We start from the raw sequence: 17,026 nt of genomic DNA on the forward strand, positions 1-17,026 counted from the left end.
AGTGGGGCCAAAATAATGCTTTGCTTATTTTCATTCAAAATAGGAAATTTTATAGACCCTAGGAAATTTTTTATATGATGATTTATTAATGAATTAGAAGTTTTGGAATATAAATCAGTATATAGTAATGTGAAAAGTTGCATAATTTCCTTGTCCCTGTTGTATAGTTGATTTTTGAACTGTATGGGCGATATTTTGGGCCTGTCAGGATTATTTTTAATTATTCTAGCTAAGGTTTTTGAAGGTATTTGAGCCCATTCAGAGTAAGTGACTAATAATCTTTGCTCTTGTATTGAAAGATTATTTTGATGTAATAAAATCAGTTATTTTTGAGCATCTATAATTTGTTTATAAACAACAGAATCTGGAATTAATCTGTATTGATTATCAAGAGACTGAATTTTTAGCTTTAACAAACTTTCTTTGTTATTGAATTGTTTTTTAAGGTATGAGGCCTTACCAATAAACATACCCCTTAACCTTGCCTTACAAGCCGCCCACTGGATATCATAGGGAATCTCTGTTGAGTCTAAATTGTGTTCCATATCCTGAATTATTCCTATACACAATTTGCTAATTTCTTTATTAGAAAGCAAGTTATTGTTCATTGTCCAACAATTCCTTTTAAATATATGAGCAGACTTAAAATCTAGATTTAATTTTAATACAATTCTGGAGTGATCCGAAAGAAATCTAGGCTCAGTAATAAAATCCAGTAATAGATGTGAAAGAGAATTAGATAGGGGAAAGAAATCTAATCTTGCTCAAGAATGATAACATTTTGAATAAAAGGTATATATATCTTTTTTCATTGAATATTTAATAAGTTGTAAAGGATCTATAAGATTATATTCCATTATTAAATCTTCAAGAGCTAATGATGCTTGTTGGTTATATGAAGAGGAAGAACTAGTTCGGTCCATATCAGGGTTAATTACTGCATTCCAATCACCACCCATAATAACATAATGGTCTTTGTAGGAAGAGACGATATTATATATTTGTAAAATGAAAATATGTTGGTAATTACAAGAACCGTAAAGGTTTAGTATCAGAAGTGGTTTATCAAGATTGTGTATATTAGTAGTAAAGTAGCACCATCTACCCTCAATGTCATATTTTTCTTCAATAATAATCCCCTGAAATTTTTGTTTAATTATGATTGCCACCCCCCTGGAATTAGAAGTATCCCCAGAGGCTATTATTTTTTGGATCCATTTTTTATTTGTTCTTTTGTACCAATCCTGTCTAGGTATATGTGTTTCTTGTAAAAAACAAATATTGGCTTGGGATTTATAAATTAAATGAAACAATAAAGATTTCTTATCTTTATTCTGGATCCCTCTTACATTCCAGGAGTCCATTATTAACAGACTAGTCATATATCATTCTAAGGTCCATTAAGAGAAATGGAGTAAGACAAATAGTTTATATATAGAGAGAAATTGAAGGAGAATATCAAAAAAATCTTAATTTTAATAAGATGATATTTCTGAGTAAATGTATGTAACAGTATAGGATCAGGTTCAAACTCATTATCTTCCTTCATCCCTAACCCAGTGCCTACCCACCTAAACGTACCTAAAGAAGGAAGACAAAAAGACCAATATGTAAGATGAAAGTACCTGGTCACCATAACCATCAAAATGAAGAAAACAAAATTAGGTAAAGTCCTAAAAAGGACTAAAATCAAGTTAACAAAACTAAACATATTTACACAACTATCTAAATACAAGATGCCCGACATACACATTCCCCATTCCTCTGTGTATTCACAAACTCCTGTAAAGATAAATATGAATGTAATAAATTTAAATAAACCTTGCTAAATCAACAGTATGTTATGAGAATGTAAAGAGATATAATGAGACGAAGATATAATTAATAAAGCAATAATATAGCTGGACATTGATATACATAAATGTATGTGACAATGTTTAAATATATGTCATAAGCTATAAATAATAAATATAATTAAAAAAAATAAAGTATTAGTGACAAGACATAAAATTATAATAGATATGTGTTAATAAACTAATAAAAAGAGTTAACTCTAAATAATCTTCCCCATTCTAGACCCCGTTTAATTTATGAGACTGTAATAGATGTGAGTGCTTTTGATAATAAGAATACATAACTAAACTAATATAAGGTCACGCTATACATATAAAATCACATGGCTCCTACATTCTAAACATAAATTTATAATATATGTAACGTGTTATTATAGAAATAAATGGGAGACAATTTATGGAACATATTATTATTAAGCCCAATTATGAGTATATTTTAAATTAAAGTTTCTGAATCATGTACCATGGAGAGTAAACCAAAGGCTTCTAATAACTCTAAATATCAGTGATAAACAATACACATTCAAATAGAATAATATAACATTCATATTAATGAACTTGAGTATAATTATAATTATTTGCAAGGTAATGAAGGAAACAGTAATAAAGAACAAGACCACTTATTGGTTGGGTCATCATCTCAGGTTCAGTGTGTGAGAAATAGTCTCACAATAAGGCATATTTGAATCTATACACCTAAATTGCCAGCAATAATAGATACAACACTATAGGGCCAGAACACTAAACCTATTAACTGATCAACTAAACTCCTATGGACAAGCGAAAGCTTCGCTGATTCAGTGCCTGTTAATCAGGCTTTCTAACTGTCCCATTTATATTTCAGGACTTTTCCTGCGCTGAAAAACCAGATAGTCAGACCATATGACATTTTGTGTAATTTGCTTTCTGAATCATGGTTACTTTACATGGACTAGACTGTAAGATAGTATGTCGTTTTGAATGTTTGTGCTTGTGCACTTGATGTCAGTCTAGACATAATAGCACATTCATATTTATTTAGCTGTTTGCGAAGGGTAGTTTAAGACAGTTCCATTTAGCTGTCTCATTCATCACTCGTATTCAGTGTTCTGTTTTTAAAAGTGGTGCATACTCATGGCAATGATGTGTTTTATGCAAAATATACTTCCGCATGTCTGCCTGAAGCTTCCTGATCGCGTAGAAGTCTTCTCGCAGCATACAAATCTTCGGAGCCCTCCTGATGCACGAAAACAAAATTACGTGCAAGCAATCAAACTGAATTGAACAGCAACAAACCTCGACACTTAATATTTGTACCTCTCATCAGGAACAGCGTCGCGAAACAAGGAAACCATTCAATAAATGAACGGAAGACTAAAGGGATCAGACTACAATCTCCACTCTCTTCAAAAACAAGTAGCCAAGCAACAGGAAGCAGATAAGCAATCGGGATGTTACTGAAAAGATAAACATGACACAAATCTCTTATGAGTAGAAACGTCATCAAGCAGGCAAACAGGAGGGAAAATGGATTGTGCCTGGGTTGAGATAGAAAACAACAGAATTCTATCCAGGTTGGTAATGCTGCATAAGCACGAGAGTTTAAATGATTTTCACTCCTTTCTGTTTGAGTGACATTTATGACAGAAAGCCATCTTACCACATAAACACTCTGGAATGTATACTCACAGAAACTATAAAAGCATTAAATTTTGAAATAAAAATGTTTAAAAACAGTAACAATTCAATAAACCATTAAACACACATAATACACATTATAGAACCAGAGTGTTTATCTTATGGTAAAGCTTGTTATATAACCTGTTATTTAAGAGTGTATATAAAGAAATGTAAATTCACAAGCTGTACTTCAATGTACTTACATTAGAAAAGAAGAGTTACTTATTGTGTAACAGGGTCAGGAAGGACCTTGAATAATCTTAAAAAAATATCCTTTGCTTCTTGTGGTTCTGTAACAGTATAACTTCTGTCATTGAAACTGAAAGAGAGTGTGTTTGGATACCTCATCCGAAATTTTATTCCCCTTTTTATCAGGTCTGCACAATATGGTGATAGCTTTTGTCTGTTCATTTTTTTTTGTGGAGGTAAATCCTGTGAAAAAGTCAGCTTATGGTTATTCCACATAAGATTTTTTTACTTTTTGGCTGCTTCTAAAATACTTTGAGTGTCTTGGTAGTTTAGTAATCTTGTGTAAATAATCCGAGGTGAAGTAGATTCTTGTCTGGCACGCAGGGCTCTATGCGCTCTTTCAACAATTAAGATATTGGTGGTTGTCTCACAGTTAAGTAATGCCTTGAATATTTGTTTAGTCACTGAAATTAAGTTCTGGTTATCATAAGATTCAGGTAATCCTCTAATTATTATATTATTTCTGCGAGACCTTGCTTCTAAATCCAGTAATTTGGCTTGTATTTCTGTAAAGAGAGTATCTTTGGATTTTAAATCACGTTCAATAGCGTCTGCTCTTATTTCCATATCTAGATTTTTATTTTCAAGTAAGTCCATTCTATCATTTATCTCCTTTAGAGTTTTACCAAAGTCAGTAAATTGTTCAGAGAAACTCTGAATAGCACTTTGAATGGGCTGTAATGCCATCTTCAAATCTTCTAAATGAAAATTGGAGTCACTTTTATCTTTAGCACTTACTTTAATGTTCTCAGTAGATTGGTGGTTCTTAATCTCTTAGATCCTGTGTCTTTCTCTGGAGAAAGCATAGAGGAGAATTTGGCCTTGGTTGTCTGCATCTCCATGGAGTCAGAGTTGCCAGCCATGCCCAGAATAGAGGTGTGAAAGCAGGAATTCTAACACAGCAAGGAGCTTCTATAGTGCACGTGCCCAAAGACTGTTGAGGCCAAAAGTACTCTGAGGTAAATTAAAATAAAAGTTGCACTCTTTCGAAAAATGAATAATCCCAGAATGAAGAAGATGTATCAGAGATACTTTCTGTAGAAAAAACTGTGGAAAAATTTTGCTTAAAAGTTGTTAAAAATTGCAGGTAATTCCAATGCTGTGAGGAGCTCAGTGAACAGGGAGCAGTCTAGTCGGCAACCATCTTGGGAAAAAGAAGATTCTTTTTTATTGATTTCCTTGATGTCTTCAACACCATAAAGTGATCATACCTAAATGAAGTATTACAGATGTTCACACATAGACACATGGAACTTTGCACGGTGTGTGCATGTGCATATCTGTGAGCTAGCGTATATATGTGCACTTGTTTTTGTGCATATGCATGTGCGTAAAACAATGTATGGGACGCAGCTTCTCTGTGAAACATTACAGTGCTCATTCTTAATTTTATATTCATAACTAATTTCCAAACAGGTCCTTATGGTCCTCTCCTATATACCAAACCAAAACACTTGATTCAAACAATAGAGCTGCCACTCAAAACATTAACAAAAAACAAAAGTGCTTTGCTGTGCTTGTGAACATGTTTTATAACCCAAGTCATGGTTGAAACTTTATGCATAGATTATCCAGTATCCCTGATTAACAAATAAACTCTACATTACTGAATTGTCAATGTGATTTTAATCTTTCCTGCATCTAATTCCCTTATCAAATTTGCTTGTGTAATTATTTAATTAGTAGCATTTGACTAACGGCAAAGCAGGCATGGGTAAACATGCATTACCTACACATAAACATTATATAAATATACACTCGCATCATTAAAAATAGGAAATACTTTAGCTTTTTAAAATAATATCAAAATTGTGTTCTAGTCAATGAAGTCTGCATATATTCCTCTGTGTGCATGATGACATTTGCACTTTGCATCAAATTTAGTGTACTTCCTATCACAGTTTTTTATGTCAAGGGAGTCACAATTGTAGATATCCAGTTGTTCCATCAGTGTTTATGTACACTTATTGTGATTAATTTTGTGCTTATTTATTGTATGGTATTTTGCTTTGGGGACATTACTGTGTGGGTTAAATGTTTTTCTAAAATATTTATCATGTTGAGTTTTATTTCTACACTCAGTGGCAAGAGAAAGTGGCAGTTGTACTGTTTTTTTTTTTTCTTTACTTCTTATCGTTGGTAATACTTAATGGACTGTCTCCTCACAGAGTACATTTTTATCACAATTTTCTTTGTTGTAACCTAAATGACCAAAAACAGAACACATAAAACTAAGGCATTCCATTTACAATTATCGCAAAATACTTTTTGGCTACCCAGCATATTTCAAACACAATAGCTGTCATTAACAAAAGTTTTTGTCAAGTAGTTGAAATTGTTCTTGTTCAACAAACAAATAAATAACTCCCCAAGCCTTAGTTCAAATCGAAACTGGTAGAAAAACTTGACAGTGCTTAGAAAGTTCATTCCTGATATCCACTTCGTCCAAACATACGTTTTGATTCTAAATATGCAATTTTCCTCTGGGATTCAAATATAAACCACAGTGTGACAAGTTAAACCAAAGAACACACCTACTCTTAGGATAAGAAAGATCGTTGGCAGAGCATCTTCTGTCTGCAAACACAAATCACAGAGTTTCACTAGAACAATGTACAAGGGTCTTCACCTGTGGTATTCATATTCACAAGGGTGCCAACAAAGCATAATGATCCAAGAAGACATCCCATTCTCAAAGTACAAAAAAAAAAAAGCAAAGGAAACCTGCAGTCTTCCAAAGCTTTAGAATAATCTTGGTTTGTATTACTTGCAACTCCTTTTACTGCTTTCACAAGCTACTGATGCTGTTGTAAAACTTCCTGTGATATCTGGGAACATGCAGAACCACAATGGGTTTTCTGTAACTCCTCTGCAGTGCTGTCTTTGGCCATTACTCTCCATGCCCTGGAAATAGTATTATCCTGGGTCAATATACTCCTTTCCCTGGCACAAGAACACCTCCAAGAAGTGCTAAGCTGCAAAGTGTAATCAGAATCTTCTTAAAAGTGGAAGTTTCCATCATGTCAGCACATTTCTGAAGTTCCTCCACAATACCAGATCACAAATGCTCACTCCCTCCAAAAGCAGCAAAGGCAGCATTCCGCTTCAACAACTACTGTGCAGATAAACCCCCTGTGTGCAAAAGTCATAATATCCAAAGCATCCCGCTTCAACAACTACTGTGCAGATAAACCCCCTGTGTGCAAAAGTCATAATATCCAAAGCATCCTGCTTCAACAACTACTGTGCAGATAAACCCCCTGTGTGCAAAAGTCATAATATCCAAAGCATCCCGCTTCAACAACTACTGTGCAGATAACCCTCCTGTGTGCAAAAGTCATAATATCCAAAGCATCCCGCTTCAACAACTACTGTGCAGATAAACCCCCTGTGTGCAAAAGTCATAATATCCAAAGCATCCCACTTCAACAACTACTGTGCAGATAAACCCCCTGTGTGCAAAAGTCATAATATCCAAAGCATCCCGCTTCAACAACTACTGTGCAGATAAATCCCCTGTGTGCAAAAGTCATAATATCCAAAGCATCCCGCTTCAACAACTACTGTGCAGATAAACCCCATGTGTGCAAAAGTCATAATATCCAAAGCATCCCGCTTCAACAACTACTGTGCAGATAAACCCCCTGTGTGCAAAAGTCATAATATCCAAAGCATCCCGCTTCAACAACTACTGTGCAGATAAACCCCTGTGTGCAAAAGTCATAATATCCAAAGCATCCTGCTTCAACAACTACTGTGCAGATAAACCCCCCTGTGTGCAAAAGTCATAATATCCAAAGCATCCCGCTTCAACAACTACTGTGCAGATAAACCCCATGTGTGCAAAAGTCATAATATCCAAAGCATCCCGCTTCAACAACTACTGTGCAGATAAACCCCCTGTGTGCAAAAGTCATAATATCCAAAGCATCCCGCTTCAACAACTACTGTGCAGATAAACCCCTGTGTGCAAAAGTCATAAAATGCAAAGCATCCCGCTTCAACAACTACTGTGCAGATAAACGCCCTGTGTGCAAAAGTCATAATATCCAAAGCATCCCGCTTCAACAACTACTGTGCAGATAAACCCCTGTGTGCAAAAGTCATAATATCCAAAGCATCCCGCTTCAACAACTACTGTGCAGATAAACCCCTGTGTGCAAAAGTCATAATATCCAAAGCATCCCGCTTCAACAACTACTGTGCAGATAAACCCCATGTGTGCAAAAGTCATAATATCCAAAGCATCCCGCTTCAACAACTACTGTGCAGATAAACACCCTGTGTGCAAAAGTCATAATATCCAAAGCATCCCGCTTCAACAACTACTGTGCAGATAAACCCCCTGTGTGCAAAAGTCATAATATCCAAAGCATCCCGCTTCAACAACTACTGTGCAGATAAACCCCTGTGTGCAAAAGTCATAATATCCAAAGCATCCCGCTTCAACAACTACTGTGCAGATAAACCCCCTGTGTGCAAAAGTCATAATATCCAAAGCATCCTGCTTCAACAACTACTGTGCAGATAAACCCCCCTGTGTGCAAAAGTCATAATATCCAAAGCATCCCGCTTCAACAACTACTGTGCAGATAAACCCCTGTGTGCAAAAGTCATAATATCCAAAGCATCCCGCTTCAACAACTACTGTGCAGATAAACCCCCTGTGTGCAAAAGTCATAATATCCAAAGCATCCCGCTTCAACAACTACTGTGCAGATAAACCCCCTGTGTGCAAAAGTCATAATATCCAAAGCATCCCGCTTCAACAACTACTGTGCAGATAAACCCCCTGTGTGCAAAAGTCATAATATCCAAAGCATCCTGCTTCAACAACTACTGTGCAGATAAACCCCCTGTGTGCAAAAGTCATAATATCCAAAGCATCCCGCTTCAACAACTACTGTGCAGATAAACCCCATGTGTGCAAAAGTCATAATATCCAAAGCATCCCACTTCAACAACTACTGTGCAGATAAACCCCCTGTGTGCAAAAGTCATAATATCCAAAGCATCCCGCTTCAACAACTACTGTGCAGATAAACCCCCTGAGTGAAAAAGTCATAATATCCAAAGCATCCCGCTTCAACAACTACTGTGCAGATAAACCCCCTGTGTGCAAAATTCATAATATCCAAAGCATCCCGCTTCAACAACTACTGTGCAGATAAACCCCTGTGTGCAAAAGTCATAATATCCAAAGCATCCCGCTTCAACAACTACTGTGCAGATAAACCCCTGTGTGCAAAAGTCATAATATCCAAAGCATCCCGCTTCAACAACTACTGTGCAGATAAACCCCCTGTGTGCAAAAGTCATAATATCCAAAGCATCCCGCTTCAACAACTACTGTGCAGATAAACCCCTGTGTGCAAAAGTCATAATATCCAAAGCATCCTGCTTCAACAACTACTGTGCAGATAAACCCCCTGTGTGCAAAAGTCATAATATCCAAAGCATCCCGCTTCAACAACTACTGTGCAGATAAACCCCCTGAGTGAAAAAGTCATAATATCCAAAGCATCCTGCTTCAACAACTACTGTGCAGATAAACCCCCTGTGTGCAAAAGTCATAATATCCAAAGCATCCCGCTTCAACAACTACTGTGCAGATAAACCCCTGTGTGCAAAAGTCATAATATCCAAAGCATCCCGCTTCAACAACTACTGTGCAGATAAACCCCTGTGTGCAAAAGTCATAATATCCAAAGCATCCCGCTTCAACAACTACTGTGCAGATAAACCCCCTGTGTGCAAAAGTCATAATATCCAAAGCATCCCGCTTCAACAACTACTGTGCAGATAAACCCCCTGTGTGCAAAAGTCATAATATCCAAAGCATCCTGCTTCAACAACTACTGTGCAGATAAACCCCCTGTGTGCAAAAGTCATAATATCCAAAGCATCCCGCTTCAACAACTACTGTGCAGATAAACCCCATGTGTGCAAAAGTCATAATATCCAAAGCATACCGCTTCAACAACTACTGTGCAGATAAACCCCCAGTGTGCAAAAGTCATAATATCCAAAGCATCCCGCTTCAACAACTACTGTACAGATAAACCCCCTGTGTGAAAAAGTCATAATATCCAAAGCATCCTGCTTCAACAACTACTGTGCAGATAAACCCCCTGTGTGCAAAAGTCATAATATCCAAAGCATCCTGCTTCAACAACTACTGTGCAGATAAACCCCCTGTGTGCAAAAGTCATAATATCCAAAGCATCCCGCTTCAACAACTACTGTGCAGATAAACCCCATGTGTGCAAAAGTCATAATATCCAAAGCATCCCGCTTCAACAACTACTGTGCAGATAAACTCCCTGTGTGCAAAAGTCATAATATCCAAAGCATCCCGCTTCAACAACTACTGTGCAAATAAGCCCCCTGTGTGCTAAAGTCATAATATCCAAAGCATCCCGCTTCAACAACTACTGTGCAGATAAACCCCCTGTGGGCAAAAGTCATAATATCCAAAGCATCCCGCTTCAACAACTACTGTGCAGATAAACGCCCTGTGTGCAAAAGTCATAATATCCAAAGCATTCCACTTCAACAACTACTGTGCAGATAAACCCCCTGTGTGCAAAAGTCATAATATCCAAAGCATCCCGCTTCAACAACTACTGTGCAGATAAACCCCCTGTGTGCAAAAGTCATAATATCCAAAGCATCCCGCTTCAACAACTACTGTGCAGATAACCCCCTTGTGTGCAAAAGTCATAATATCCAAAGCATCCCGCTTCAACAACTACTGTGCAGATAAACTCCCTGTGTGCAAAAGTCATAATATCCAAAGCATCCCGCTTCAACAACTACTGTGCAGATAAACCCCCTGTGTGCAAAAGTCATAATATCCAAAGCATCCCACTTCAACAACTACTGTGCAGATAAACGCCCTGTGTGCAAAAGTCATAATATCCAAAGCATCCCGCTTCAACAACTACTGTGCAGATAAACCCCCTGAGTGAAAAAGTCATAATATCCAAAGCATCCTGCTTCAACAACTACTGTGCAGATAAACCCCCTGTGTGCAAAAGTCATAATATCCAAAGCATCCCGCTTCAACAACTACTGTGCAGATAAACCCCCAGTGTGCAAAAGTCATAATATCCAAAGCATCCCGCTTCAACAACTACTGTGCAGATAAACCCCCTGAGTGAAAAAGTCATAATATCCAAAGCATCCCACTTCAACAACTACTGTGCAGATAAACCCCCAGTGTGCAAAAGTCATAATATCCAAAGCATCCCGCTTCAACAACTACTGTGCAGATAAACCCCTGTGTGCAAAAGTCATAATATCCAAAGCATCCCGCTTCAACAACTACTGTGCAGATAAACCCCTGTGTGCAAAAGTCATAATATCCAAAGCATCCCGCTTCAACAACTACTGTGCAGATAAACCCCCAGTGTGCAAAAGTCATAATATCCAAAGCATCCCGCTTCAACAACTACTGTGCAGATAAACCCCCTGTGTGCAAAAGTCATAATATCCAAAGCATCCCGCTTCAACAACTACTGTGCAGATAAACCCCCTATGTGCAAAAGTCATAATATCCAAAGCATCCCGCTTCAACAACTACTGTGCAGATAACCCCCCTGTGTGCAAAAGTCATAATATCCAAAGCATCCTGCTTCAACAACTACTGTGCAGATAAACCCCCTGTGTGCAAAAGTCATAATATCCAAAGCATCCCGCTTCAACAACTACTGTGCAGATAAACCCCCTGTGTGCAAAAGTCATAATATCCAAAGAGTCTAACTGAATTTTCTTGTGTCAGGCAGTGTCAACTCCTCCTCTCACCATGGCATCTCCAACAGGTATACCAACAGAAGGAGTGCTTTAATTAAAACCTACTTATACCGTCAAGCTTTGAAAATGTATCTATAGTTTGTTTTGTATTCAATGTGCCTTTCTTCAGCATAACAACATATTTTTTTTATTAATAACATTTCAAGTATTTCATGTTACATCATGTTGCTACCACAATGACTATTTTTTTAAAGTCCAAAACAATGGTCTTCATGTTCTAAATCTTATGTAACATTATACATACCTCAAGTTGTATCTTTCAATTTATTCTGATAATAGGCTTATTATTTCATTCTGTAAGACAGCTCCCACTACCACAAAACCCAAAACAAATTAACTTGTGAATTATGCATTTCCAATCCCATTTCTCTATATATGTCTAGCCATACTTTTTGAATTCTTGAATATTCAAAAAAGAAATGTTCTAAAGTTTCTGCAACATTTGTATATTCTTGAAAATCACACAAGTTTCTCAAACCTTATGTTCTTCTTGTATACGTTAACTGGCATTTAAAAGTGTCTCAGTTTCCAAAAGAAATAAAAAAAAACTTTACTCCTAAAATTACATTTTTTCTAAAAGCCATTGATTAGCCTTCACAATTTCTGCCACATATTTGTTCTATCCTTCTTCCTTTAAAAAACAGGGTGATTTTCACAAATACAACATGCACGGCCACACAAAGATGACTGCATAGTACACAAGAGGAAAATCATTCAGAGAAGCCAGTGCTCTGCTGTACAGTAACTCACATCTCATCAGCAAAGTGATTTTCAAGCCACTGCAAATGAGTCATTCTGTGAGCGTGGTCTATACTAATAACATCCATGTGCACTTTAGTGCACTGCCGTGCATGAGACCTTGTGAAATACAACACTTCAGAAAGACTGTATTAGAGCAGTGCAAGAAATACATAAGTGCATGTGCCCTTTTACAATCATTCTAGTTTATGGGGCCATCACTGCAGGGGAACTGAGTGAAGCACAGCTTCATAGACCACAGTGGCTCTACTCTATTCAGCTTTCCCCTGCTCAAACAGCTAATTGGATATGTAGTTCTGAGTGTAGGTATGTCATGTGTGTGCACGCACATGCATGAGTATCTTTATAGACTCCTGTGCTATGTGTTTTCACTGGTTGGCAGAGTGCTCACAAACTGTTGTTTAAACCCCTTGGGCGGGTGACTCATAGTCATGCATACTAACTGCTAATGAGATTTAGTGTCATCAGTGTATGTACCTCTGTAAATCCTATTATTGCTGAGCAGCACAACTCAACAAATCTAAGCACTGAAGGTCATACTGCTCAGTAAAAAAAATATGAATTTCACCCCTATCTAAAATTTCCATATACTATCTTTCTGTTTGCACTTATATATGACTAATGTTTCTGTTTCCATTTCTGTATCCTCCTTTTGAGTTCCAGTGCTTTCCTCAACAACCCAACTACTTTCTACCACTTATGTTTCCACATGTTCCAGATATCTTTATACTTCCTCCATAACAGCTTCTCAAATTCAGTGGTTTTCCCCAGTGATGAATTAAATGACAATTCTAGCCACAGAGAGTGATAAACATAGCCAACCAAACCCTTTGTCATGCTATCATGGCCAGTTCTCCCCCATCTGTTAAATACCACATTGAGTCTCCCTCAAAAACAAGGCAAAAACTTATCTCATAAATAATAAATAAATGATGCATATTTCTCATGGGGACAGCACATTCCTTATTTCTTATTATGGCTTTACCATGTTCTTCTCACATTTTAGAACATCAGTTACATCAAATGCATTGCTGCAATATGACAATAATGCAGGTAATGCCATGACAGAAATTTTTGTCCCATTATTCATGAATATTCAGACAGCAGTGTATCAAAGGAGGAGGCAAATGGACAGATGACCCATATGCAAAGTCTTAAATTGCACTCCATGGCATAAAGTGTAGCATCTACAAGGAGTTTGCTACAGTTTAAGAAGGGAAAAAGAATGTTTTTTTTTGCTTCTTACCTTTTAAGGTAAATCCATGCACTGTAGCACTGTGTGTGATCTAAACTATAGTATCTTCCTGCTACATTTTTTTTTCCCTGATAACTTTAGTGCTCTGTGCTCCAAGTGCATAGACTATAGCAACTTCTTGATAGCAATGTAGCAAGCAGTTTGCTACAGTTTAAGGAAAAATAACTTTTTTATTACTCTCAGCTGTGGAAGGAGAGGCAGGTGTGAGGTACAGAAATGATACTTTGTCTCCCGCATGCAGGAGCACCAAGTAAAACCATACACCATTTTTTTTAATTATGTATATATTTTTTTCTTTTCAAGGGGTGCCAGGTCAGGGAATGGCCTCATTAGCTGGATGAACAAGCTATGCCTCTGTGTTTGGATAATTCTAAGATGGATACAGCCACCAATTAATCAAACAAGACCTTTACTCAACATCATTTAATCAGGGGAAAGGGCAATCAAATAAAAATCAACTAAAAAACAACACTTAAAAGATGTGTTAGCAGAAGATCAAGATCACACAACAGAAAAAAGTACAACCACAAAATAGCACAAAACCACAGTCTCCAAAATTCCACACAAAAGGTCAAAATGTGCAGCAATAAACTCAAAAATCATGTTCATGAAGGGGGAGAAAGGCCAACTCCCACACACTTGTATAATAAATGTGAGATTATACAGCAGTGGGGATAAGATTAAACATCTTCCCTCACTACATCGTTACCTCACGGTATAATATTTCTAAATAAGTGGAACTTTGATTAATTGTTCCACATGAAGCCAATTTTGACTAATGTGTTCTTTGACAGAATCTACATCTGTTGATACATAATAAGCATAAACACATGCACATACACGTGTGTATTAGTAGAATATATATTTATATTTTAACATGTACATATGTGTGCTTATGTGTGTGTGCTTTCTGTACACATACCATTGGTAACATAAGATCAAACTCTAACCACAGGCTAAATAACTTACAAAATGTCACTAAACACTACCTGATACAAGCATGCCATAACTAGTAGAGATGGCCCAATAAGAGTAGTCGTAATAAATATCGGAATAACAAAATAAATGTCCTTAAAAATATCCAGGGAGATAAGCTTGAACATGAGGGGCAACTCCTAGAAAGAATATGTGAAAAAATGCAGTTCACAAGGAAAGATGCAAGGAAATATATAGGATGACTGTCCAGTGATAAAAAAATAAGCAATAACATATTTCTGTCCCAACTTACAGAAAAAAAAATCTAAATTCCAGATGTGCCTTAATGCACAGCTGATTCATAAAGCAATTAAAAGACAAATGTATCTGAATTTTAGAGCTGCATTACAACATATAAAGTATATTAAAAATCTCAAAACCACAGTATTCAGCAATGTAGATCCCCACATAGATGTTATTTGGCAGAAAGGCTATTTACGACAAAAAGGCATAAAAGAAAACTGCAAACATAAAAAAAGACCTTAAAGGCATTATGAGAGATAGCTATCAAGTAATTTTTTGAAGAAGTCCATTTAATAAAATACTGAAAGAGCACAATGCAATAGTTTAACTACTAGAAACAAATTCACATTTTTGTAAATTGTACTGGATACATCAGCTGCTCTTTGATTATTTCTCAGATGTTTGCCAACAGAGTGTGTGATATTGTGGAAATAATGCCCACCCAGAGGTTTTCTGAAAGCGACACCACAGGCGAAGGGCCTCTATTCCATTATTTCCAAAATAATACATTCTGGAAGGCATTATTCTGCTTAGAGAATGTGCTGTCTGTAAATCTGTCATGTTTTACTTATCTATTTAACTACTATAATATTTTATATATATATTTTTGATGTAAAATAGTTCCTCTGACTAATGTTACAAACTTGCTGTAGTATATGCAAATGGTGTTGGAGGAAGCATTTTACATCCAAAATATAACATTTAAAAAATATATCCAGTTATTTACTTTTTTTTTTGTTCCTTTCTCTTAAAATGTTTCACTTGTTGCCAGTTATTGGTGATTGAAGTACGTAAATAATAACATACATTTGAGTTTCAGACTTTATTTTCTTTAGAAACACATATCCTGTAATTTAAGCAGCAACTCTGTAATTTTATAACAGCAATAATTAAAACTGTTTCTATTTTGTGAGCATTTGTTCCTCCTTTATTTTAGAATTTAACTAGATTTCTTCAGCTAAGAAGTTGAAAGGTGTGCAAATCACTTTACTGCTGCTGCTAGTGGTCAGACTCACTCACTCACTCACTCACTCACTCACTCACTCACTCACTCACTCACTCACTCACTCACACTTGTGCTTCAGAAAATGCGTGGCAACACATATCCTATTGTTCAAGTAACTTTGTGATTTTGCAACAGCACTATTTAAAATTTGTTCCTATTTTGAGCCTTTCTTCACCCTCTATTTTAGACTTTATCCAGACATTGTGAACTAAAAGGTCGAGAGGTATGCAAACCTGTTGCGGTTGCCACGACTTGATCGCTTTCACTCTTCAGATTTTCTCTCTCTGTCTCTCTCTTACACACATACGCACACACACACACACACACACACACACACACACACACACACACACACACACACACACACACACACACAAACACACACACACACACACTCCCGCTTTCATGCACGCATTCACTTACACACACAGACAGAAACACACACACGTGCACACTTTTTTCTGTTTCCAGAAGTGGCCTTAGGTCAACTGGTGCCCTAGGCAAGAGGGCTCCATGGCTCCCCCATGACACCACCCGGTGCTCCCATCCTGGTCTACCTACCAGATAAATACTGGAAAAGCACCCCTGCTAGAGCAGTGCCCTAGGCAGCCGCCTAGTTGGCCTATGCCTAAGGCTGGCTATGTCTGTTTCATTTATTTTTTACACTCACCAAACAGCAAAAGTGATACTTAGCAAGTGCAAAATAATAGTTCTCTTTCTCTGTCTCTCTCTCTCTCTCTCTCTCACTCTCATACACTGATTAGTGAGGGTAAAATAATGGCAGCTATTAGGTAACTTTCAGTCTGAGCTCCACAGCAGCTTGATATGGTGCCATGAAGCAGTGGACTCATTTTTAGTGGGCATTATCTGTAGATTAACACCCTGCAACGATCATTCTCCAATCAGCTGCAATCTGTAGGTCACCCATTCACTAATCTGTGATAAATGCTAAGTGTATGATCTTCTTCTTTCGGCTTTTCCCAGTTAGGGGTCACCACAGCAGACCACCTGTCCATTCATGATTGGCAGTGAAGTTTTACAGTGTTGAGTTGCCAGCCCGGTGCCCAACCTTCCACAAAAGGCACACACATGCACTCACTCACACCTAGGGCCAATTAGAGTGTCCAATCCACCTACAGCATGTCTTTGGGATGTGGGAGGAAACCGTTGCACCCAAAGGAAACCCACTTGACCACAGGGAGGACATGCAAA

General features: G+C 37.1%; 1 protein-coding gene across 1 annotated transcript in view; it reads right to left on the bottom strand.

Moving 5' to 3' along the window:
- Window positions 1-17,026, bottom strand: part of LOC122787923 (dynein beta chain, flagellar outer arm-like) — a 5,188,001-nt gene that overhangs the window by 1,582,586 nt on the left and 3,588,389 nt on the right. The window lies entirely within an intron of this gene.

The sequence above is a fragment of the Protopterus annectens genome, chromosome 13.part0 (assembly GCF_019279795.1).
Source record: "Protopterus annectens isolate FY-2018-M chromosome 13.part0, PAN1.0, whole genome shotgun sequence".
Classification (NCBI taxonomy): Eukaryota; Metazoa; Chordata; order Ceratodontiformes; family Protopteridae; genus Protopterus; species Protopterus annectens.